The 25,091-nt window shown below is 53.6% G+C and overlaps 1 protein-coding gene across 1 annotated transcript in view; it reads left to right on the top strand.

Annotated features, from left to right (window-relative positions):
* The first annotated feature begins 9,769 nt into the window (after positions 1 to 9,769).
* LOC140122800 (uncharacterized) overlaps positions 9,770 to 25,091 on the top strand; it is a 119,672-nt gene continuing 104,350 nt past the window's right edge. Inside the window, exon 1 of the mRNA XM_072144003.1 lies at positions 9,770 to 9,954. The gene's annotated coding sequence lies outside the window, so the exon portion shown is untranslated. The remainder of the gene's footprint in view (positions 9,955 to 25,091) is intronic.

The raw sequence follows: 25,091 nt of genomic DNA, 5'->3' as shown, positions 1-25,091 counted from the left end.
AATCTCCTGATATATATCACATGTAATCTCCAGTCCTCCCCCTGTCCTCTCCATACATCTCTCCTAATCTCCTGATATATATCACATGTAATCTCCAGTCCTCACCCTGTCCCCTCCATACATCTCTCCTAATCTCCTGATATATATCACATGTAATCTCCAGTCCTCCCCCTGTCCTCTCCATACATCTCTCCTAATCTCCTGATATATATCACATGTAATCTCCAGTCCTCCCCCTGTCCTCTCCATACATCTCTACTAACCTCCTGATATCTCCTCACATGTAATCTCCAGTCCTCCCCCTGTCCTCTCCATACATCTCTCCTAATCTCCTGATATATATCACATGTAATCTCCAGTCCTCCCCCTGTCCTCTCCATACATCTCTCCTAATCTCCTGATATATATCACATGTAATCTCCAGTCCACACGCTGTCCTCTCCATACATCTCTCCTAATCTCCTGATATATATCACATGTAATCTCCAGTCCTCCCCCTGTCCTCTCCATACATCTCTCCTAATCTCCTGATATATATCACATGTAATCTCCAGTCCTCCCCCTGTCCCCTCCATACATCTCTCCTAATCTCCTGATATATATCACATGTAATCTCCAGTCCTCCCCCTGTCCTCTCCATACATCTCTCCTAATCTCCTGATATATATCACATGTAATCTCCAGACCACACCCTGTCCTCTCCATACATCTCTCCTAATCTCCTGATATATATCACATGTAATCTCCAGTCCTCACCCTGTCCTCTCCATACATCTCTCCTAATCTCCTGATATATATCACATGTAATCTCCAGTCCTCACCCTGTCCTCTCCATACATCTCTCCTAATCTCCTGATATATATCACATGTAATCTCCAGTCCTCCCCCTGTCCTCTCCATACATCTCTCCTAATCTCCTGATATATATCACATGTAATCTCCAGTCCTCCCCCTGTCCTCTCCATACATCTCTCCTAATATCCTGATATATATCACATGTAATCTCCAGTCCTCCCCCTGTCCTCTCCATACATCTCTCCTAATCTCCTGATATATATCACATGTAATCTCCAGACCACACCCTGTCCTCTCCATACATCTCTCCTAATCTCCTGATATCTCCTCACATGTAATCTCCTGTCCTCCCCCTGTCCTCTCCATACATCTCTCCTAATCTCCTGATATATATCACATGTAATCTCCAGTCCTCCCCCTGTCCTCTCCATACATCTCTCCTAATCTCCTGATATATATCACATGTAATCTCCAGTCCTCCCCCTGTCCTCTCCATACATCTCTCCTAATCTCCGGATATCTCCTCACATGTAATCTCCAGTCCTCCCCCTGTCCTCTCCATACATCTCTCCTAATCTCCTGATATATATCACATGTAATCTCCAGTCCTCCCCCTGTCCTCTCCATACATCTCTCCTAATCTCCTGATATATATCACATGTAATCTCCAGTCCTCCCCCTGTCCTCTCCATACATCTCTCCTAATCTCCTGATATATATCACATGTAATCTCCAGTCCTCCCCCTGTCCTCTCCATACATCTCTCCTAATCTCCTGATATATATCACATGTAATCTCCAGTCCTCTCCCTGTCCTCTCCATACATCTCTCCTAATCTCCTGATATATATCACATGTAATCTCCAGTCCTCACCCTGTCCTCTCCATACATCTCTCCTAATCTCCTGATATATATCACATGTAATCTCCAGACCACACCCTGTCCTCTCCATACATCTCTCCTGATCTCCTGATATATATCACATGTAATCTCCAGTCCTCGCCCTGTCCTCTCCATACATCTCTCCTAATCTCCTGATATATATCACATGTAATCTCCAGTCCTCCCCCTGTCCTCTCCATACATCTCTCCTAATCTCCTGATATATATCACATGTAATCTCCAGTCCTCCCCCTGTCCTCTCCATACATCTCTCCTAATCTCCTGATATCTCCTCACATGTAATCTCCAGTCCTCACCCTGTCCTCTCCATACATCTCTCCTAATCTCCTGATATATATCACATGTAATCTCCAGTCCTCACCCTGTCCTCTCCATACATCTCTCCTAATCTCCTGATATATATCACATGTAATCTCCAGTCCTCTCCCTGTCCTCTCCATACATCTCTCCTAATCTCCTGATATATATCACATGTAATCTCCAGTCCTCCCCCTGTCCTCTCCATACATCTCTCCTAATCTCCTGATATATATCACATGTAATCTCCAGTCCTCCCCCTGTCCTCTCCATACATCTCTCCTAATCTCCTGATATATATCACATGTAATCTCCAGTCCTCACCCTGTCCTCTCCATACATCTCTCCTAATCTCCTGATATATATCACATGTAATCTCCAGTCCTCCCCCTGTCCTCTCCATACATCTCTCCTAATCTCCTGATATATATCACATGTAATCTCCAGTCCTCACCCTGTCCTCTCCATACATCTCTCCTAATCTCCTGATATATATCACATGTAATCTCCAGACCACACCCTGTCCTCTCCATACATCTCTCCTAATCTCCTGATATATATCACATGTAATCTCCAGTCCTCCCCCTGTCCTCTCCATACATCTCTCCTAATCTCCTGATATCTCCTCACATGTAATCTCCAGTCCTCACCCTGTCCTCTCCATACATCTCTCCTAATCTCCTGATATATATCACATGTAATCTCCAGTCCTCCCCCTGTCCCCTCCATACATCTCTCCTAATCTCCTGATATATATCACATGTAATCTCCAGTCCTCCCCCTGTCCTCTCCATACATCTCTCCTAATCTCCTGATATATATCACATGTAATCTCCAGTCCTCACCCTGTCCTCTCCATACATCTCTCCTAATCTCCTGATATATATCACATGTAATCTCCAGTCCTCCCCCTGTCCTCTCCATACATCTCTCCTAATCTCCTGATATATATCACATGTAATCTCCAGTCCTCCCCCTGTCCTCTCCATACATCTCTCCTAATCTCCTGATATATATCACATGTAATCTCCAGTCCTCCCCCTGTCCTCTCCATACATCTCTCCTAATCTCCTGATATATATCACATGTAATCTCCAGTCCTCACCCTGTCCTCTCCATACATCTCTCCTAATCTCCTGATATCTCCTCACATGTAATCTCCAGTCCTCCCCCTGTCCTCTCCATACATCTCTCCTAATCTCCTGATATATATCACATGTAATCTCCAGTCCTCCCCCTGTCCTCTCCATACATCTCTCCTAATCTCCTGATATATATCACATGTAATCTCCAGTCCTCCCCCTGTCCTCTCCATACATCTCTCCTAATCTCCTGATATATATCACATGTAATCTCCAGTCCTCACCCTGTCCTCTCCATACATCTCTCCTAATCTCCTGATATATATCACATGTAATCTCCAGTCCTCCCCCTGTCCTCTCCATACATCTCTCCTAATCTCCTGATATATATCACATGTAATCTCCAGTCCTCCCCCTGTCCTCTCCATACATCTCTCCTAATCTCCTGATATATATCACATGTAATCTCCAGTCCTCACCCTGTCCTCTCCATACATCTCTCCTAATCTCCTGATATATATCACATGTAATCTCCAGTCCTCCCCCTGTCCTCTCCATACATCTCTCCTAATCCCCTGATATATATCACATGTAATCTCCAGTCCTCCCCCTGTCCTCTCCATACATCTCTCCTAATCTCCTGATACCTCCTTACGTAATAACACAGTAGGTCTACACATTGGCTGTACGGCCTGTAATCTGCTCCGGGGGGGTATTTATTTTGCCTCGTAGATGTAAGATGCTTCAGTCTCTTGATGTATCTGGTGGGGTCTTGTATCTCTATGTCAAGCCCTGCCTTTTATTTCACACCCGAAAAGTCCGTGCCCGGCCGCCCCCCCCCCCCTCCCAGGTCTCGAGGTTTTAGTCGGTTCAGTCCGCATTTTCCTTCTGTCTGGACTTTCTAGTACTCGTTCTCCTCCGCAGCACCTGGACTTTATTATTCTGACAGCTGCTCTGATTTCCAGGGAACTTGGTTTTCCCCGGATTATATATTCCCTTATATGGAGAAAATGATAAAGTAACAAGAGGCTGGAGAACGTCATAGACCCAGAATAATACAGCGAGGAGGAAGAGGGGGGCCGGACCGTGTATACAGAGGAGGAGGAGGAGGGGGGCCGGACCGTGTATACAGAGGAGGAGGAGGAGGAGGAGGAGGAGGAGGGGGGCCGGACCGTGTATACAGAGGAGGAGGAGGAGGAGGGGGGCCGGACCGTGTATACAGAGGAGGAGGAGGGGGGGCAGGACTGTGTATACAGAGAAGGAGGAGGGGGGGCAGGACTGTGTATACAGAGGAGGAGGAGGGGGCAGGACTGTATATACACGGTATAAATGGCAGCACTCAGGGGCTCCGCATTGTCCTTTAGTCCTTTCCCCTACTATGTGGAAAGGTCTTCGTGTTCAGAGAGAAATTGTCACTGCCCATCCGCCGCAGGCAGGGACCGGCTCAGCCTCAGAGTAGGGACAGATTTCCCTCCTGGTTTCTCTAGTTCTTGCTGCTTAATGTGACAGTACGCAGCCCAAAATACGCTGTTACACCACGGAAACCTGGAGGTTCTGGAGGTTTAAGTGTGAAGGTCGAGCACCTGGAGCAGCTAGTGATCCACGTCTGCACCTCACAGAGCAGTGGCACAAAGGCGGGACCCGCGGGGACCTTCTACCGGGGACCGGCGGGGACCTTCTACCTTCTTGGGGATGACCCGGGGTATAAGTGATGGTCCTTGCGTCAGGGTAAGATGGACGCTGAACCCTCTTGTGCTGAATGCTGCAGGTGCTCGGTAGATGCAGCTTGGAATTCCTCTGCAATAAAAAGTTGTTTCCTGAAAGGGTTAAGTAATACAAGTCTCATGGTCGCTTTTCCTAGATCGGTACCTCTGGAGGACGCCATGACATCAGCTATTCGGCGTCTTAGACAGAGGATTCTGGACCGACCTGCCCAGCGGACTCTGCGGAGCCCATGCAGCTCGGAGGTGAGGAAAGTCGCTCTGCAGTCCAGGAGGGAATGTAGAAGACTCTTCCCAGGGATGTAATCCGGTTATAAAATCTTCTGGAGTTTGTTATCTGCCAGATCTCACCCGTGTAGTAACAGGAGGAGACTGTATAGGTATAGGGGGGCCTAATCTACCTGCCGGTATAGTATAGGGGGGCCCCAATCTACCTGCCGGTATAATATAGGGGGGGCCTAATCTACCTGCCGGTATAATATAGGGGGGGCCTAATCTACCTGCCGGTATAGTATAGGGGGGCCCCAATCTACCTGCCGGTATAGTATAGGGAGGGCCTAATCTACCTGCCGGTATAGTATTAGGAGGGCATGATCTTCCTGGCGGTATAGTATTAGGAGGGCATGATCTTCCTGCCGGTATAGTATTGGGACTGTATAATCTACCTGCCGGTATAGTATTGGGAGGGCCTAAAATACCTGCCGGAATAGTATTGGGAGTGCCTAATCTACCTGCCGGTATAATATAGGGGGGGCCTAATCTACCTGCCGGTATAGTATTGGGAGGGCCTAATCTACCTGCCGGTATAGTATTGGGAGGGCCTAATCTACCTGCCGGTATAGTATTGGGAGGGCCTAATCTACCTGCCGGTATAGTATTGGGAGGGCCTAATCTACCTGCCGGTATAGTATTGGGAGGGCCTAATCTACCTGCCGGTATAGTATTGGGAGGGCCTAATCTACCTGCCGGTATAGTATTGGGAGGGCCTAATCTACCTGCCGGTATAGTATTGGGAGGGCCTAATCTACCTGCCGGTATAGTATTGGGAGGGCCTAATCTACCTGCCGGTATAGTATTGGGAGGGCCTAATCTACCTGCCGGTATAGTATTGGGAGGGCCTAATCTACCTGCCGGTATAGTATTGGGAGGGCCTAATCTACCTGCCGGTATAGTATTGGGAGGGCCTAATCTACCTGCCGGTATAGTATTGGGAGGGCCTAATCTTCCTGCCGGTATAGTATTGGGAGGGTCTAATCTACCTGCCGGTATAGTATTGGGAGGGCCTAATCTTCCTGCCGGTATAGTATTGGGAGGGTCTAATCTACCTGCCGGTATAGTGTTGGGAGGGCCTAATCTACCTGCCGGTATAGTATTGGGAGTGCCTAATCTACCTGCCGGTATAATATAGGGGGGGCCTAATCTACCTGCCGGTATAGTATTGGGAGGGCCTAATCTTCCTGCCGGTATAGTATTGGGAGGGCCTAATCTAACTGCCGGTATAGTATTGGGAGGGCCTAATCTACCTGCCGGTATAGTATTGGGAGGGCCTAATCTACCTGCCGGTATAGTATTGGGAGGGCCTAATCTACCTGCCGGTATAGTATTAGGAGGGCCTGATCTTCCTGCCGGTATAGTATTGGGAGGGCCTAATCTACCTGCCGGTATAGTATTGGGAGGGCCTAATCTACCTGCCGGTATAGTATAGGGGGGGCCTAATCTACTTGCCGGTATAGTATTGGGAGGGCCTAATCTACCTGCCGGTATAGTATTGGGAGGGCCTGATCTTCCTGCCGGTATAGTATTGGGAGGGCCTGATCTTCCTGCCGGTATAGTATTGGGAGGGCCTGATCTTCCTGCCGGTATAGTATTGGGAGGGCCTAATCTACCTTCCGGTAAAGTATTGGGAGGGCCTAATCTACCTGCCAGTATAGTATTGGGAGGGCCTAATCTACCTGCCGGTATAGTATTGGGAGGGCCTAATCTACCTGCCGGTATAGTATGGGGAGGGCCTAATCTACCTGCCGGTATAGTATTGGGAGGGCCTAATCTACCTGCCGGTATAGTATTGGGAGGGCCTAATCTACCTGCCGGTATAGTATGGGGAGGGCCTAATCTACCTGCCGGTATAGTATTGGGAGGGCCTAATCTACCTGCCGGTATAGTATTGGGAGGGCCTAATCTACCTGCCGGTATAGTATTGGGAGGGCCTAATCTAACTGCCGGTATAGTATAGGGAGGGCCTAATCTACCTGCCGGTATAGTATTGGGAGGGCCTAATCTACCTGCCGGTATAGTATTGGGAGGGCCTAATCTACCTGCCGGTATAGTATAGGGAGGGCTTAATCTACCTGCCGGTATAGTATTGGGAGGGCCCAATCTACCTGCCGGTATAGTATTGGGAGGGCCTAATCTACCTGCCGGTATAGTATTGGGAGGGCCTTATCTACCTGCCGGTATAGTATTGGGAGGGCCTAATCTACCTGCCGGTATAGTATAGGGGGGGGCTTATCTACCTGCCGGTATAGTATAGGGGGGGCCTAATCTACCTGCCGGTATAGTATTGGGACTGTATAATCTTCCTGCCGGTATAGTATTGGGAGGGCCTAATCTACCTGCCGGTATAGTATTGGGAGGGGCCTTATCTACCTGCCGGTATAGTATCTCTTCCTGATGGAATATCCGGCTTCCATGATGCGATTAGTGAAACCTTTGCCGCCCCATCGGGAGTCCGACTCTTCTATCGGGTTTGTCCCTGGCGCGTCTGTGCCCAAGAGTCGCCTCTTTCACCCGTCTGCACCTGAACGTGAGGCATTAGACTATTCAGCCAAAACTTTGGAGGGGGTAGAGGTTTCCTTTGTAAGGATGAAGGTCGGAGGCCTCTATGTCCGTCTTTGGATTTCCAGGAAATCGCTGCCTTTGTCTCCGATCTCGGGCTCTGGGGTTCGTGTCCCGGATCTTTTGGCTTGTGCCACGGATGTCTCAGTGTAAGGGCAAATTTTCTCACTCCTCTCACTATCTACATCCTCAGCGATAGACAGCGATGAGCCCTGATTGGGGACATTACTGGGGGCTGTCACATGATCATATATGGAGCCGCCCTGGCTGTGGCATAGCATGTGCACATTATTAGGAAGGGCCTTACCGGGGGGGGTTTGGGGTAGCAGCAGGATTACATTGTTAGGGGACCGAGATGATGGGGACAATGAAGAACAGAAGGGAGGACATGAGGCTGGAGATGAGCCGGCGCTGGAGGCAGCACATAGGGATTTCTCCTGTGTTTCCGGTGGCTGTACGTGTTGTGTACAAGGGGGGGGGGTCATTACTGTAAGTGTGATACATATACATTGGGGCTTGGGCCCAACCCTAATAAAAAAAAAAAAAAATTGAGCCGTCACATTTGTGTGAAGATCACGTGGTCCCTAGGACGGAGGGGTGGGGTAACGGCTCAGCCGGCGCCTTCTTACGGACTCTGCGCAAGGACACGGCTGCTGTGGAGGACGGGGCGAGCCGTGACGGACTCTGCGCAAGGACACGGCTGCTGTGGAGGAAGGGGGCGAGCCGTGACGGACTCTGCGCAAGGACACGGCTGCTGTGGAGGACGGGGCGAGCCGTGACGGACTCTGCGCAAGGACACGGCTGCTGCGGAGGACGGGGCGAGCCGTGACAGACTCTGCGCAAGGACACGGCTGCTGCGGAGGACGGGGCGAGCCGTGACGGACTCTGCGCAAGGACACGGCTGCTGTGGAGGACGGGGCGAGCCGTGACGGACTCTGCGCAAGGACACGGCTGCTGTGGAGGACGGGGCGAGCCGTGACGGACTCTGCGCAAGGACACGGCTGCTGTGGAGGACGGGGCGAGCCGTGACGGACTCTGCGCAAGGACACGGCTGCTGTGGAGGACGGGGCGAGCCGTGACGGACTCTGCGCAAGGACACAGCTGCTGTGGAGGACGGGAGCGAGCCGTGACGGACTCTGCGCAAGGACACGGCTGCTGTGGAGGACGGGGCGAGCCGTGACGGACTCTGCGCAAGGACACGGCTGCTGTGGAGGACGGGGCGAGTCGTGACGGACTCTGCACGAGGACACGGCTGCTGTGGAGGACGGGGCGAGCCGTGACGGACCCTGCACGAGGACACGGCTGCTATAGAGGACCGGGCGAGCCGTGACGGACCCTGCACGAGGACACGGCTGCTGTGGAGGACGGGGCGAGCTGTGACGGACTCTGCACGAGGACACGGCTGCTGTGGAGGACGGGGGGAGCTGTGACGGACTCTGCATGAGGACACGGCTACTGTGGAGGACGGGGCGAGCCGTGACGGTTTCCTCTTGTGGATTTGCATGTGAGGTCCACAGGTCTGAGCATCAGTCGGAGCGCACGGCCTCATACACAAGTCTGAGTGTAATGTGAACGCCGCTCAAATCCTTCTCCCCACCAGAACTTACCCAACATCCTAGTCACTTCCTGTCTGCTGTTACTTCACACTGATTGGCTCACAGAAGCCGCCAATCATCAACTGCTCGCTCTTATAAACTGGTCACAAGTGGTGACATCATCACAAGTCTTCAGACTCTACTCTCACTACTGAGCTCCGCCCCCTTGTACTGGTCACATGGTGATGACATCATCACAGGCCCTTCAGCCTCCCCTGTCACTGCTGAGCTCCGCCCCTGTACCGGTCACATGGTGGTGACATCATCACAGGTCCTTCAGCCTCTCCTGTCACTGCTGAGTTCCGCCCTGTGTACTGGTCACATGGTGGTGACATCATCACAGGTCCTTCAGCCTCTCCTCTCACTTCTGAATTCCGCCCCCCCCCCCCCCCCCCGTGTACTGGTCACATGGTGGTGACATCATCACAGGTCCTGCAGCCTCTCCTCTCACTGCTGAGCTCCGCCCCCTGTACTGATCACATGGTGGTGACATCATCACAGGTCCTTCAGCCTCTCCTCTCACTGCTGAGCTCCGCCCCCTGTACTGGTCACATGGTGGTGACATCATCACAGGTCCTTCAGCTGTTGCAGTGCAGGTCCTGGTGGGTGGTCGGGGCTGTTGTCTCTCTGTTATCAGCCATTATCAGAGGATATATATACACATATACAGCACTGGCTGCCGGCGCCACTCACACCCACACCTGCCCCCAGTGACCCCGCTATAAGGTAAGAAGACACCGGGGGAGGGGATATTATACACCGGGGAGGGGCTGGAGGTTATTATACACCGGGGAGGGGCTGGAGGATATTATAGACCGGGGAGGGGCTGGAGGATATTATAGACCGGGGAGGGGCTGGAGGGGGAGGATATTATAGACCGGGGAGGGGCTGGAGGGGGAGGATATTATAGACCGGGGAGGGGCTGGAGGGGGAGGATATTATACACCGGGGAGGGGCTGGAGGGGGGGGATATTATACACCGGGTTGGGGCTGGAGGATATTATACACCAGGGGAGGGGGGAGGATATTATACACCGGGGAGGGGCTGGAGGGGAGGATATTATACACCGGGGAGGGGCTGGAGGGGAGGGTATTATACACCAGGGAGGGGCTGGAGGGGAGGATATTATACACCAGGGAGGGGCTGGAGGATATTATACACCGGGGAGGGGCTGGAGGGGAGGATATTATACACCGGGGAGGGGCTGGAGGATATTATACACCGGGGAGGGGCTGGAGGGGGGGGATATTATACACCGTGGAGGGGGGAGGATATTATACACCGGGGAGGGGCTGGAGGGGGAGGATATTATACACCGGGGAGGGGCTGGAGGATATTATACACTGGGGAGGGGCTGGAGGGGGAGGATATTATACACCAGGGAGGGGCTGGAGGATATTATACACTGTGGAGGGGGGGGGATATTATACACCGGGGAGGGGCTGGAGGATATTATACACTGGGGAGGGGCTGGAGGATATTGTACACTGGGGAGGGGCTGGAGGATATTATACACTGGGGAGGGGCTGGAGGATATTATACACTGGGGAGGGGCTGGAGGATATTATACACTGGGGAGGGGCTGGAGGATATTATACACTGGGGAGGGGCTGGAGGATATTATACACTGGGGAGGGGCTGGAGGATATTATACACTGGGGAGGGGCTGGAGGATATTATACACTGGGGAGGGGCTGGAGGATATTATACACTGGGGAGGGGCTGGAGGATATTATACACTGGGGAGGGGCTGGAGGATATTATACACTGGGGAGGGGCTGGAGGATATTATACACTGGGGAGGGGCTGGAGGATATTATACACTGGGGAGGGGCTGGAGGATATTATACACCGGGGAGGGGCTGGAGGATATTATACACTGTGGAGGGGGGGGGGGATATTATACACCGGGGAGGGGCTGGAGGATATTATACACCGGGGAGGGGCTGGAGGATATTATACACTGGGGAGGGGCTGGAGGATATTATACACTGGGGAGGGGCTGGAGGATATTATACACTGGGGAGGGGCTGGAGGATATTATACACTGGGGAGGGGCTGGAGGATATTATACACTGGGGAGGGGCTGGAGGGGGAGGATATTATACACCGGGGAGGGGCTGGAGGGGGAGGATATTATACACCGGGGAGGGGCTGGAGGGGGGAGGATATTATACACTGGGGAGGGGCTGGAGGGGGAGGATATTATACACTGGGGATGGGATGGAGGGGGAGGATATTATACACCGGGGAGGATATTATACACTGGGGAGGGGCTGGAGGGGGAGGATATTATACACCGGGGAGGGGCTGGAGGGGGGAGGATATTATACACCGTGGAGGGGGGAGGATATTATACACCGGGGAGGGGCTGGAGGGGGGAGGATATTATACACTGGGGAGGGGCTGGAGGGGGAGGATATTATACACCGGGGAGGGGCTGGAGGGGGGAGGATATTATACACTGGGGAGGGGCTGGAGGGGGAGGATATTATACACTGGGGATGGGATGGAGGGGGATGGATATTATACACCGGGGAGGGGCTGGAGGGGGGAGGATATTATACACCGGGGAGGGGCTGGAGGGGGGAGGATATTATACACCGGGGAGGGGCTGGAGGGGGGAGGATATTATACACCGGGGAGGGGCTGGAGGGGGGAGGATATTATACACCGGGGAGGGGCTGGAGGGGGGAGGATATTATACACCGTGGAGGGGCTGGAGGGGGGAGGATATTATACACCGGGGAGGGGCTGGAGGGGGGAGGATATTATACACCGTGGAGGGGCTGGAGGGGGGAGGATATTATACACCGTGGAGGGGCTGGAGGGGGGAGGATATTATACACCGGGGAGGGGCTGGAGGGGGAGGATATTATACACCGGGAAGGGGCTGGAGGGGGGAGGATATTATACACCGTGGAGGGGCTGGAGGGGAGGATATTATACACCGGGGAGGGGCTGGGAGGGGAGGATATTATACACCGTGGAGGGGGAGGATATTATACACCGGGGAGGGGCTGGGAGGGGAGGATATTATACACCGGGGAGGGGCTGGAGGGGGGGGATATTATACACCGGGGAGGGGCTGGAGGGGGGAGGATATTATACACCGGGGAGGGGCTGGAGGGGGAGGATATTATACACCGGGAAGGGGGGAGGATATTATACACTGGGGAGGGGCTGGAGGAGGGGAGGATATTATACACTGGGGAGGGGCTGGAGGGGGGAGGATATTATACACCGGGGAGGGGCTGGAGGGGAGGATATTATACACTGGGGAGGGGCTGGAGGCGAGGATATTATACACCGGGGAGGGGCTGGAGGGGGAGGATATTATACACCGGGGAGGGGCTGGAGGGGGAGGATATTATACACCGGGGAGGGGCTGGAGGGGGAGGATATTATACACCGGGGAGGGGCCGGAGGGGGAGGATATTATACACCGGGGAGGGGCTGGAGGGGGAGGATATTATACACCGGGGAGGGGCTGGAGAGGGGAGGATATTATACACCGGGGAGGGGCTGGAGGGGGAGGATATTATACACCGAGGAGGGGCTGGAGGGGAGGATATTATACACCGGGGAGGGGCTGGAGTGGGCGGATATTATACACCGGGGAGGGGCTGGAGGGGGAGGATATTATACACCGGGGAGGGGCTGGAGGGGGAGGATATTATACACCAGGGAGGGGCTGGAGGGGGAGGATAATTTATACCAGGGAGGGGCTGGAGGGGGGAGGATATTATACAACGGGGAGGGGCTGGAGGGGGAGGATATTATACACCGGGGAGGGGCTGGAGGGGGAGGATATTATACACCGGGGAGGGGCTGGGAGGGGAGGATATTATACACCGGGGAGGGGCTGGAGGGGGTGGATATTATACACCGGGGAGGGGCTGGAGGGGGGAGGATATTATACACCGGGGAGGGGCTGGAGGGGGAGGATATTATACACCGGGAAGGGGGGAGGATATTATACACCGGGGAGGAGCTGGAGGGGGGAGGATATTATACACCGGGGAGGGGCTGGAGGAGGGGAGGATATTATACACCAAGGAGGGGCTGGAGGGGTAGGATATTATACACCAAGGAGGGGCTGGAGGGGGGAGGATATTATACACCGGGGAGGGGCTGGAGGGGAGGATATTATACACCGGGGAGGGGCTGGAGGGGAGGGGATATTATACACCGGGGAGGGGCTGGAGGAGGAGGATATTATACACCAGGGAGGGGCTGGAGGGGGAGGATATTATACACCAGGGAGGGGCTGGAGGGGGGAGGATATTATACACTGGGGTGGGACATGCGGGGGGAGGATATTATACACCGGGGAGGGGCTGGAGGGGAGGATATTATACACCGGGGAGGGGCTGGAGGGGAGGATAATATACACCGGGGAGGGGCTGGAGGGGGAGGATATTATACACCGGGGAGGGGCTGGAGTGGGGAGGATATTATACACCGGGGAGGATATTATACACCGGGGAGGGGCTGGAGGAGGGGAGGATATTATACACCGGGGAGGGGCTGGAGGGGGGAGGATATTATACTCCGGGGAGGGGCTGGAGGGGGAGGGGATATTATACACTGGGGAGGGGCTGGAGGGGGGAGGATATTATACACCGGGGAGGGGCTGGAGGGGAGGATATTATACACTGGGGAGGGGCTGGAGGGGGGAGGATATTATACACTGGGGAGGGGCTGGAGGGGGGAGGATATTATACACTGGGGAGGGGCTGGAGGGGAGGATATTATACACTGGGGAGGGGCTGGAGGGGGGAGGATATTATACACTGGGGAGGGGCTGGAGGGGGGAGGATATTATACACCGGGGAGGGGCTGGAGGGGGAGGGGATATTATACACTGGGGAGGGGCTGGAGGGGAGGATATTATACACCGGGGAGGGGCTGGAGGGGGGAGGATATTATACACCGGGGAGGGGCTGGAGGGGGGAGGATATTATACACCGGGGAGGGGCTGGAGGGGGAGGATATTATACACCGGGGAGGGGCTGGAGGGGGAGGATATTATACACCGGGGAGGGGCTGGAGGGGGAGGATATTATACACTGGGGAGGGGCTGGAGGGGGAGGATATTATACACCGGGGAGGGGCTGGAGGAGGAGGATATTATACACTGGGGAGGGGCTGGAGGGGGAGGATATTGTACACCGGGGAGGGGCTGGAGGGGGAGGATATTATACACTGGGGAGGGGCTGGAGGGTGAGGATATTATACACCGGGGAGGGGCTGGAGGGGGAGGATATTATACACCGGGGAGGGGCTGGGAGGGGAGGATATTATACACCGGGGAGGGGAGGATATTATACACCGGGGAGGGGAGGGGAGGATATTATACACCGGGGAGGGGCTGGAGGGGGAGGATATTATACACCGGGGAGGGGCTGGAGGGGAGGATATTATACACCGGGGAGGGGCTGGAGGGGGAGGATATTATACACCGGGGAGGGGCTGGAGGGGAGGATATTATACACCGGGGAGGGGCTGGAGGGGGAGGATATTATACACCGGGGAGGGGCTGGAGGGGGAGGATATTATACACCGGGGAGGGGCTGGAGGGGAGGATATTATACACAGGGAAGGGGCTGGAGGGGATGGATATTATACACCGGGGAGGGGCTGGAGGGGGGAGGATATTATACACCGGGAAGGGGCTGGAGGGGAGGATATTATACACTGGGGAGGGGCTGGAGGGGAGGATATTATACACCGGGGAGGGGCTGGAGGGGAGGATATTATACACCGAAAGGGGCTGGAGGGGAGGATATTATACACCGGGGAGGGGCTGGAGGGGATGGATATTATACACTGGGGAGGGGCTGGAGGGGGAGGATATTATACACCGGGGAGGGGCTGGAGGGGGGAGGATATTATACACTGGGGAGGGGCTGGAGGGGGGAGGATATTATACACTCGGGAGGGGCTGGAGGGGGAGGATATTATACACCGGGGAGGGGCTGGAGGGGGGAGGATATTATACACTGGGGAGGGGCTGGAGGGGGGAGGATATTATACACTCGGGAGGGGCTGGAGGGGGAGGATATTATACACCGGGGAGGGGATGGAGGGGAGGATATTATACACTGGGGAGGGGCTGGAGGGGAGGATATTATACACTGGGGAGGGGCTGGAGGGGAGGATATTATACACCGGGGAGGGGCTGGAGGGGAGGATATTATACACTGGGGAGGGGCTGGAGGGGAGGATATTATACACCGGGGAGGGGCTGGAGGGGGAGGATATTATACACCGGGGAGGGGCTGGGAGGGGAGGATATTATACACCGGGGAGGGGAGGATATTATACACCGGGGAGGGGAGGGGAGGATATTATACACCGGGGAGGGGCTGGAGGGGGGGATATTATACACCGGGGAGGGGCTGGAAGGGGAGGATATTATACACCGGGGAGGGGCTGGAGGGGGAGGATATTATACACCGGGAAGGGGCTGGAGGGGATGGATATTATACACCGGGGAGGGGCTGGAGGGGGTGGATATTATACACCGGGAAGGGGCTGGAGGGGAGGATATTATACACTGGGGAGGGGCTGGAGGGGGAGGATATTATACACTGGGGAGGGGCTGGAGGGGGGAGGATATTATACACTGGGGAGGGGCTGGAGGGGAGGATATTATACACCGGGGAGGGGCTGGAGGGGAGGATATTATACACCGGGAAGGGGCTGGAGGGGGGAGGATATTATACACCGGGGAGGGGGGAGGATATTATACACCGGGGAGGGGCTGGAGGGGGGAGGATATTATACACTGGGGAGGGGCTGGAGGGGGAGGATATTATACACCGGGGAGGGGCTGGAGGGGGGAGGATATTATACACTGGGGAGGGGCTGGAGGGGAGGATATTATACACCGGGGAGGGGCTGGAGGGGAGGATATTATACACCGGGGAGGGGCTGGAGGAGGAGGATATTATACACCGGGGAGGGGCTGGAGGGGGAGAGGATATTATACACCGGGGAGGGGCTGGAGGGGGGAGGATATTATACACCGGGGAGGGGCTGGAGGGGGAGGATATTATACACTGGGGAGGGGCTGGAGGCGAGGATATTATACACCGTGGAGGGGCTGGAGTGGGCGGATATTATACACCGGGGAGGGGCTGGAGGGGGAGGATATTATACACCGGGGAGGGGCTGGAGGGGAGGATATTATACACCGGGGAGGGGCTGGAGGGGGAGGATATTATACACCGGGGAGGGGCTGGAGGGGGAGGATATTATACACCGGGGAGGGGCTGGAGGGGGGAGGATATTATACACCGGGGCAGGGGATATTATACACCGGGGAGGGGCTGGTGGGGGAGGATATTATACACCGGGGAGGGGCTGGAGGGGGAGGATATTATACACCAGGGAGGGGCTGGAGGGGGGAGGATATTATACACTGGGGAGGGGCTGGAGGGGGGAGGATATTATACACCGGGGAGGGGCTGGAGGGGGGAGGATATTATACACTGGGGAGGGGCTGGAGGGGGAGGATATTATACACCGGGGAGGGGCTGGAGGGGGAGGATATTATACACTGGGGAGGGGCTGGAGGGGGAGGATATTATACACTGGGGAGGGGCTGGAGGGGGAGGATATTTTACACCGGGGAGGGGCTGGGGTTGTTGAATTATACGTCACATGACCGCGGCCCCGCCCCCTCTCCTCTGGTTTGCAGGTTAATGATGTCACATTCAGAGCATTAAAATTGTAATAATAAAACCTTTTACATAGAAATGATAAAATAACTGATCAGATTACATCAAAACCAAAAGATATCCCAGTCCTAAGCTTAGTACATACGCACCGGGCCGGAACCAGGCCTGCCACGTATATACACCGGGCCGGAACCAGGCCTGCCACGTATATACACCGGGCCTGGAACCAGGCCTGCCACGTATATACACCGGGCCGGAACCAGGCCTGCCACGTATATACACCGGGCCGGAACCAGGCCTGCCACGTATATACACCGGGCCGGAACCAGGCCTGCCACGTATACACCGGGCCTGGAACCAGGCCTGCCACGTATACATCGGGCCGAAACCACGCCGGACCCACCAATGGAGAGGGTCCACCCACAGGGACAGGGTGCCTCCGGTGGTTGCTCTCACCGCCTGGGGCGAGGTGCTCTGGAGCCTTTGGTATAGTCTTTTTGGGGTGCTGGCAGTGTCCTATGTGTCCCCCAGCAGTTCTGGTCTGAACCCAGAAGTTTGGCGTCACATGCGCTGCAGCTCAGGAGTCGTCTTCCAGTTGGATTGTCTCGGACCAGTCATCTCCTGCCCGGGGCTCCTCCCCTGGTCATAGCCGTCCCCTGAGGATCGGGTGATGTCATATGGGGCCGGGCTCCGGGTGCCACCTCCCTCCAGAGCACGGATGGGGCGGCAGAATTACGAGCTCCGCGCTGCTGATTATACGTCTGTCACAGTTAGCACCGGACAGCGCCGGGATGAAGACGCAGAGGAGCCGAGGATTTCTACGTTTTATATGTGGTTGATTTCCTCTAAACCTGATCCTGCCTTTCCATGAAAAGAGGTCCCGGGGTGTCGCAGGTCTCGGGGCGTCGAAGGTCCCAGGATATCGCAGGTCTCGGGGCGTCGCAGGTCCCGGGGTGTCGCAGGTCCCAGGATATCGCAGGTCCCGGGGCGTCGCAGGTCCCGGGGCGTCGCAGGTCCCGGGGTGTCGCAGGTCCCGGGGTGTCGCAGGTCTCAGAATATCACAGGTCCCAGAATATCGCAGGTCTCGGGGCGTCGCAGGTCCCGGGGTGTCGCAGGTCCCGGGGTGTCGCAGGTCCCGGGGTGTCGCAGGTCTCAGAATATCGCAGGTCCCGGGGCGTCGCAGGTCTCGGGGCGTCGCAGGTCTCGGGGTGTCGCAGGTCCCAGGGCGTCGAAGGTCCCAGGATATCGCAGGTCTCGGGGCGTCGCGCTCCTGTTCTTTAATTGTGTTGTAATATCTGGATGGGTCAAGTCTCTGGAGAAAGTTGTTTGTCTTTGGAGCTTCTTCCTGTACTGTGCCTCTTCTCATGGCCTATTCCTCTGTCGGGCTTCTTCTCCCTGTAACGTTCATGCCCAGGACCACAAGGACCATGGCAGCATCTCAGACCTGTACCCGATCTACACCTCACATCACACCTGTACCCGGTCTACACCTCACATCACACCTGTACCCGATCTACACCTCACATCAGACCTGTACCAGCTCTACACCTCACATCACACCTGTACCTGGTCTACACCTCACATCACACCTGTACCCGGTCTACACCTCACATCACACCTGTACCCGGTCTACACCTCACATCACACCTGTACCCGGTCTACACCTCACATCACACCTGTACCCGGTCTACACCTCACATCACACCTGTACCCGGTCTACACCTCACATCACACCTGTACCTGGTCTACACCTCACATCACACCTGTACCCGATCTACACCTCACATCAGACCTGTACCTGGTCTACACCTCCCATCACACCTGTACCCGGTCTACACCTCACATCAGACCTGTACCCGATCTACACCTCACATCACACCTGCACCCGATCTACACCTCACATCACACCTGTACCCGGTCTACACCTCACATCAGACCTGTACCCGATCTACACCTCACATCACACCTGTACCAGCTCTACACCTCACATCACACCTGTACCCGGTCTACACCTCACATCACACCTGCACCCGATCTACACCTCACATAACACCTGTACCTGGTCTACACCTCACATCACACCTGTACCCGGTCTACACCTCACATCACACCTGTACCTGGTCTACACCTCACATCACACCTGTACCCGGTCTACACCTCACATCAGACCTGTACCCGATCTACACCTCACATCACACCTGCACCCGATCTACACCTCACATCACACCTGTACCCGGTCTACACCTCACATCAGACCTGTACCCGATCTACACCTCACATCACACCTGTACCTGGTCTACGCCTCACATCACACCTGTACCCGATCTACACCTCACATCACACCTGTACCTGGTCTACACCTCACATCACACCTGTACCTGGTCTACACCTCACATCACACCTGTACCCGATCTACACCTCACATCAGACCTGTACCCGGTCTACACCTCACATCACACCTGTACCCGGTCTACACCTCACATCACACCTGTACCCGGTCTACACCTCCCATCACACCTGTACCAGCTCTACACCTCACATCACACCTGTACCAGCTCTACACCTCACATCACACCTGTACCCGGTCTACACCTCCCATCACACCTGTACCCGGTCTACACCTCCCATCACACCTGTACCCGATCTACACCTCACATCACACCTGTACCTGGTCTACACCTCACATCACACCTGTACCTGGTCTACACCTCACATCACACCTGTACCTGGTCTACACCTCACATCACACCTGTACCTGGTCTACACCTCACATCACACCTGTACCTGGTCTACACCTCACATCACACCTGTACCTGGTCTACACCTCACATCACACCTGTACCCGATCTACACCTCACATCACACCTGTACATGGTCTACACCTCACATCACACCTGTACATGGTCTACACCTCACATCAGACCTGTACCCGGTCTACACCTCACATCAGACCTGTACCCGGTCTACACCTCACATCACACCTGTACCCGGTCTCCACCTCACATCACACCTGTACCCGGTCTACACCTCACATCAGACCTGTACCCGATCTACACCTCACATCACACCTGTACCAGCTCTACACCTCACATCACACCTGTACCCGGTCTACACCTCCCATCACACCTGTACCCGGTCTACACCTCCCATCACACCTGTACCCGATCTACACCTCACATCACACCTGTACCTGGTCTACACCTCACATCACACCTGTACCTGGTCTACACCTCACATCACACCTGTACCTGGTCTACACCTCACATCACACCTGTACCTGGTCTACACCTCACATCACACCTGTACCTGGTCTACACCTCACATCACACCTGTACCTGGTCTACACCTCACATCACACCTGTACCCGATCTACACCTCACATCACACCTGTACATGGTCTACACCTCACATCACACCTGTACATGGTCTACACCTCACATCAGACCTGTACCCGGTCTACACCTCACATCAGACCTGTACCCGGTCTACACCTCACATCACACCTGTACCCGGTCTCCACCTCACATCACACCTGTACCCGGTCTACACCTCACATCAGACCTGTACCCGATCTACACCTCACATCACACCTGTACCCGATCTACACCTCACATCACACCTGCACCCGATCTACACCTCACATCACACCTGTACCCGGTCTACACCTCACATCAGACCTGTACCCGATCTACACCTTACATCACACCTGTACCTGGTCTACGCCTCACATCACACCTGTACCCGATCTACACCTCACATCACACCTGTACCTGGTCTACACCTCACATCACACCTGTACCTGGTCTACACCTCACATCACACCTGTACCCGGTCTACACCTCACATCACACCTGTACCCGATCTACACCTCACATCACACCTGTACATGGTCTACACCTCACATCACACCTGTACATGGTCTACACCTCACATCAGACCTGTACCCGGTCTACACCTCACATCAGACCTGTACCCGGTCTACACCTCACATCACACCTGTACCCGGTCTCCACCTCACATCACACCTGTACCCGGTCTACACCTCACATCAGACCTGTACCCGATCTACACCTCACATCACACCTGTACCCGATCTACACCTCACATCACACCTGCACCCGATCTACACCTCACATCACACCTGTACCCGGTCTACACCTCACATCAGACCTGTACCCGATCTACACCTTACATCACACCTGTACCTGGTCTACGCCTCACATCACACCTGTACCCGATCTACACCTCACATCACACCTGTACCTGGTCTACACCTCACATCACACCTGTACCTGGTCTACACCTCACATCACACCTGTACCCGGTCTACACCTCACATCACACCTGTACCCGATCTACACCTCACATCAGACCTGTACCCGGTCTACACCTCACATCACACCTGTACCCGATCTACACCTCCCATCACACCTGTACCAGCTCTACACCTCACATCACACCTGTACCAGCTCTACACCTCACATCACACCTGTACCCGGTCTACACCTCCCATCACACCTGTACCCGGTCTACACCTCCCATCACACCTGTACCCGATCTACACCTCCCATCACACCTGTACCTGGTCTACACCTCATATCACACCTGTACCTGGTCTACACCTCACATCACACCTGTACCTGGTCTACACCTCACATCACACCTGTACCCGGTCTACACCTCACATCACACCTGTACCTGGTCTACACCTCACATCACACCTGTACCTGGTCTACACCTCACATCAGACCTGTACCTGGTCTACACCTCACATCACACCTGTACCTGGTCTACACCTCACATCACACCTGTACCCGGTCTACACCTCACATCACACCTGTACCCGATCTACACCTCACATCACACCTGTACATGGTCTACACCTCACATCACACCTGTACCCGGTCTACACCTCACATCACACCTGTACCCGGTCTACACCTCACATCACACCTGTACCCGGTCTACACCTCACATCACACCTGTACCAGCTCTACACCTCACATCACACCTGTACCAGCTCTACACCTCACATCACACCTGTACCCGGTCTACACCTCACATCACACCTGTACCAGCTCTACACCTCACATCACACCTGTACCCGGTCTACACCTCACATCACACCTGTACCCGGTCTACACCTCACATCACACCTGTACCCGGTCTACACCTCACATCACACCTGTACCCGGTCTACACCTCACATCACACCTGTACCCGGTCTACACCTCACATCACACCTGTACCAGCTCTACACCTCACATCACACCTGTACCAGCTCTACACCTCACATCACACCTGTACCCGGTCTACACCTCACATCACACCTGTACCAGCTCTACACCTCACATCACACCTGTACATGGTCTACACCTCACATCACACCTGTACCCGGTCTACACCTCACATCACACCTGTACCCGGTCTACACCTCACATCACACCTGTACATGGTCTACACCTCACATCACACCTGTACCCGGTCTACACCTCACATCACACCTGTACCCGATCTACACCTCACATCACACCTGTACCAGCTCTACACCTCACATCACACCTGTACCCGGTCTACACCTCACATCACACCTGCACCCGATCTACACCTCACATCAGACCTGTACCAGCTCTACACCTCACATCACACCTGTACCCGGTCTACACCTCACATCACACCTGTACCAGCTCTACACCTCACATCACACCTGTACCCGGTCTACACCTCACATCACACCTGCACCCGATCTACACCTCACATCAGACCTGTACCAGCTCTACACCTCACATCACACCTGTACCCGGTCTACACCTCACATCACACCTGTACCCGGTCTACACCTCACATCACACCTGCACCCGATCTACACCTCACATCACACCTGTACCAGCTCTACACCTCACATCACACCTGTACCCGGTCTACACCTCACATCACACCTGTACCTGGTCTACACCTCGCACTTTCCTATTTTCAGTATCAAAGTTTATTGACAAAGAAAATGACAGATAATGGGAAACAATACAAAGTACAACAATGTAAAGGCCGTATAAAGTCTGCGTAGAATATTACCACTCGGAAAGGAAACCTCATAGTCCTGTTTGTTATGAAGGAGAATAACACTAAGCCACCTTGGCAAGTCTTCTCCTTTCTTAAAGCCTGCCCCAGCCATGGAGCCACCTAGGTGGTGCTCGGATCAGGAGCTGGACGCACCTTCGCCAGAGTTTCTTCTTTCCATAACCCTGGTACAGGTTTGCATTGACGAGGTCACCAGCGTGTTCTTTCTAATGAACCAAATTGTAGAATTTGCACCCCCTCCCCATATTGTAGCATTTTTTCGGGTGGGTTTATTTTGTATGCACAGGGCGGCTTGTTTTATCTGCATGGAAAACTCCTGACCCCATGTTTTCTTCACAGCAAAATCTTCCAAATACAAGCAGCGCCCCCCAAACCTACCCCCGGCCTTTTATCTGCTTAATGGAGAATGACATAATGAAGGAATTGCCCTCCCAGGTCCATGAAACAGCCCAGGAGTCAGTTATATAGAGGAGTCTCCATTATATAACCTGAAAGGAGCAGATTTCTGGTGTTAGACCATCGTCATTAGCGGCTCGTTGCACCTGTGGGATGGGGCAGTGGATTTTATTAGTTATACATTTTCCAAATTCACAAAACAATAACCATTCGTCTGCAGATCTCGCAATAACTTTCCTTGTGCTGCCAGCAGTGCACAGTGCGGCTGCGCATACAACGATGTTCTTGTGCATGCGCGAGATTTGTAGACAACCGACTGACGTTGCCGGCCGTGAGGAGCCGGGGTTGGGGGAGCGCATAATCTGTGGACAGCGGAGCCAAGAGGAGCTCAAGTGACGTCACACTGAGGGCCTCGGCCTCATTTACATAGTTTTACAAAGTTATTTTCTCGGAAATTCGGAAAAGGTGTAAAAAAACACTTCCCGCATCCCCCCGAGGTAACGAGCAAGAGAATGAGGCCCGTGTACCACCAGTGATCTGGCTGTAGATTTACTTTAAGTAAAAAGGTAAAAAACTACTTTTGTGTAAGTTTCCAAACGTGGCGTGAAATTTCCTTTAACCCCTTAATGCCAAGGCCCTTTTCCATTTTTTGAATTTTCATTTTTCACTCCCCACCTTCATAATTCCATAACCTGTGCTGAGCCGTGTTTGGGCGTGTTTTCTGCGTCACACATATTATTCCGCACCGTTTATTGGGACGCGGGAAAATATTCCAAATGCAGTGAAATTGGTTAATAAAACGCATTTGCTCAGTTTTTTCGTGGGCTTTTACGGATTTCACTGTGACTTGTATACTTTATTCTTTGGGTCGGTGCGATGGCGGGGATGACACATTTATAGGTTTTATAATGTTTTATACATTTACATAAATTCAAACCTCCTGTATGAAAAACATTCCCTGTATTTTGCCATTTTCTGGCGCTAATAACTTTTTCTCCAGTGCCGGAGCTGTGGGCGGGGTCATTTTTTTTTCAATGCTGCCATTTTGTGGACCTACGTAATGGTCCTAGTCATGGTCTACCCGTTACCATTGCCATTTAGACAACATTTAAAAGACTAAAGAGGTTACGTCATGTTGAAAAGTGGCGTGAATACCGGAAATGACATTGTATCTGTGCTAGAAGTTGTATTCGTTACCTTTGCATATAAGTTCTAATAGAAATACACGGTATCAGTTCTCTTATCCAGTATATCTCCCTGTTTCTCAATTTGGGTAGCTTGTCTCCGCCTCTTGCAGGGGCGGTATTTTTTTCTATTGCCGCAACTTGTAAACCCGATTAGTTGTGTAACGGGGTAAATGGCTGGTGATGCATCCTTTGAATAGGTTTTTCAGTTTTCCTCTTTGATCTTCTGGATCTACTAAAGATTCCAGATCCTTCCACATCCAATCAGTGGGAGAGACACAACCGTCTTCCCATTACCACAAGACTGTGACCAGGAGGATGGAGGGAGGGTAAGAGCCGCCTGCAGTACTAGACCCTCCAGCTCATCCAGTTTCCTCATCTTCTCCTCCAGACGCTCCTTATCCTGAATGACCACCAAGGATGGACCAGGACGAGATCACCAGAAGAATATTAAACTTCAGCCTGGAGATCATCTACCTGCTCAGCGGAGAGGTAATCGTCTCCAGAATTCTAACA

Source organism: Engystomops pustulosus, chromosome 3 (genome assembly GCF_040894005.1).
Source record: "Engystomops pustulosus chromosome 3, aEngPut4.maternal, whole genome shotgun sequence".
NCBI lineage: Eukaryota > Metazoa > Chordata > Amphibia > Anura > Leptodactylidae > Engystomops > Engystomops pustulosus.
Note: the sequence above shows the minus strand (reverse complement) of the source record. Positions and strands in the feature narration are given on the sequence as shown.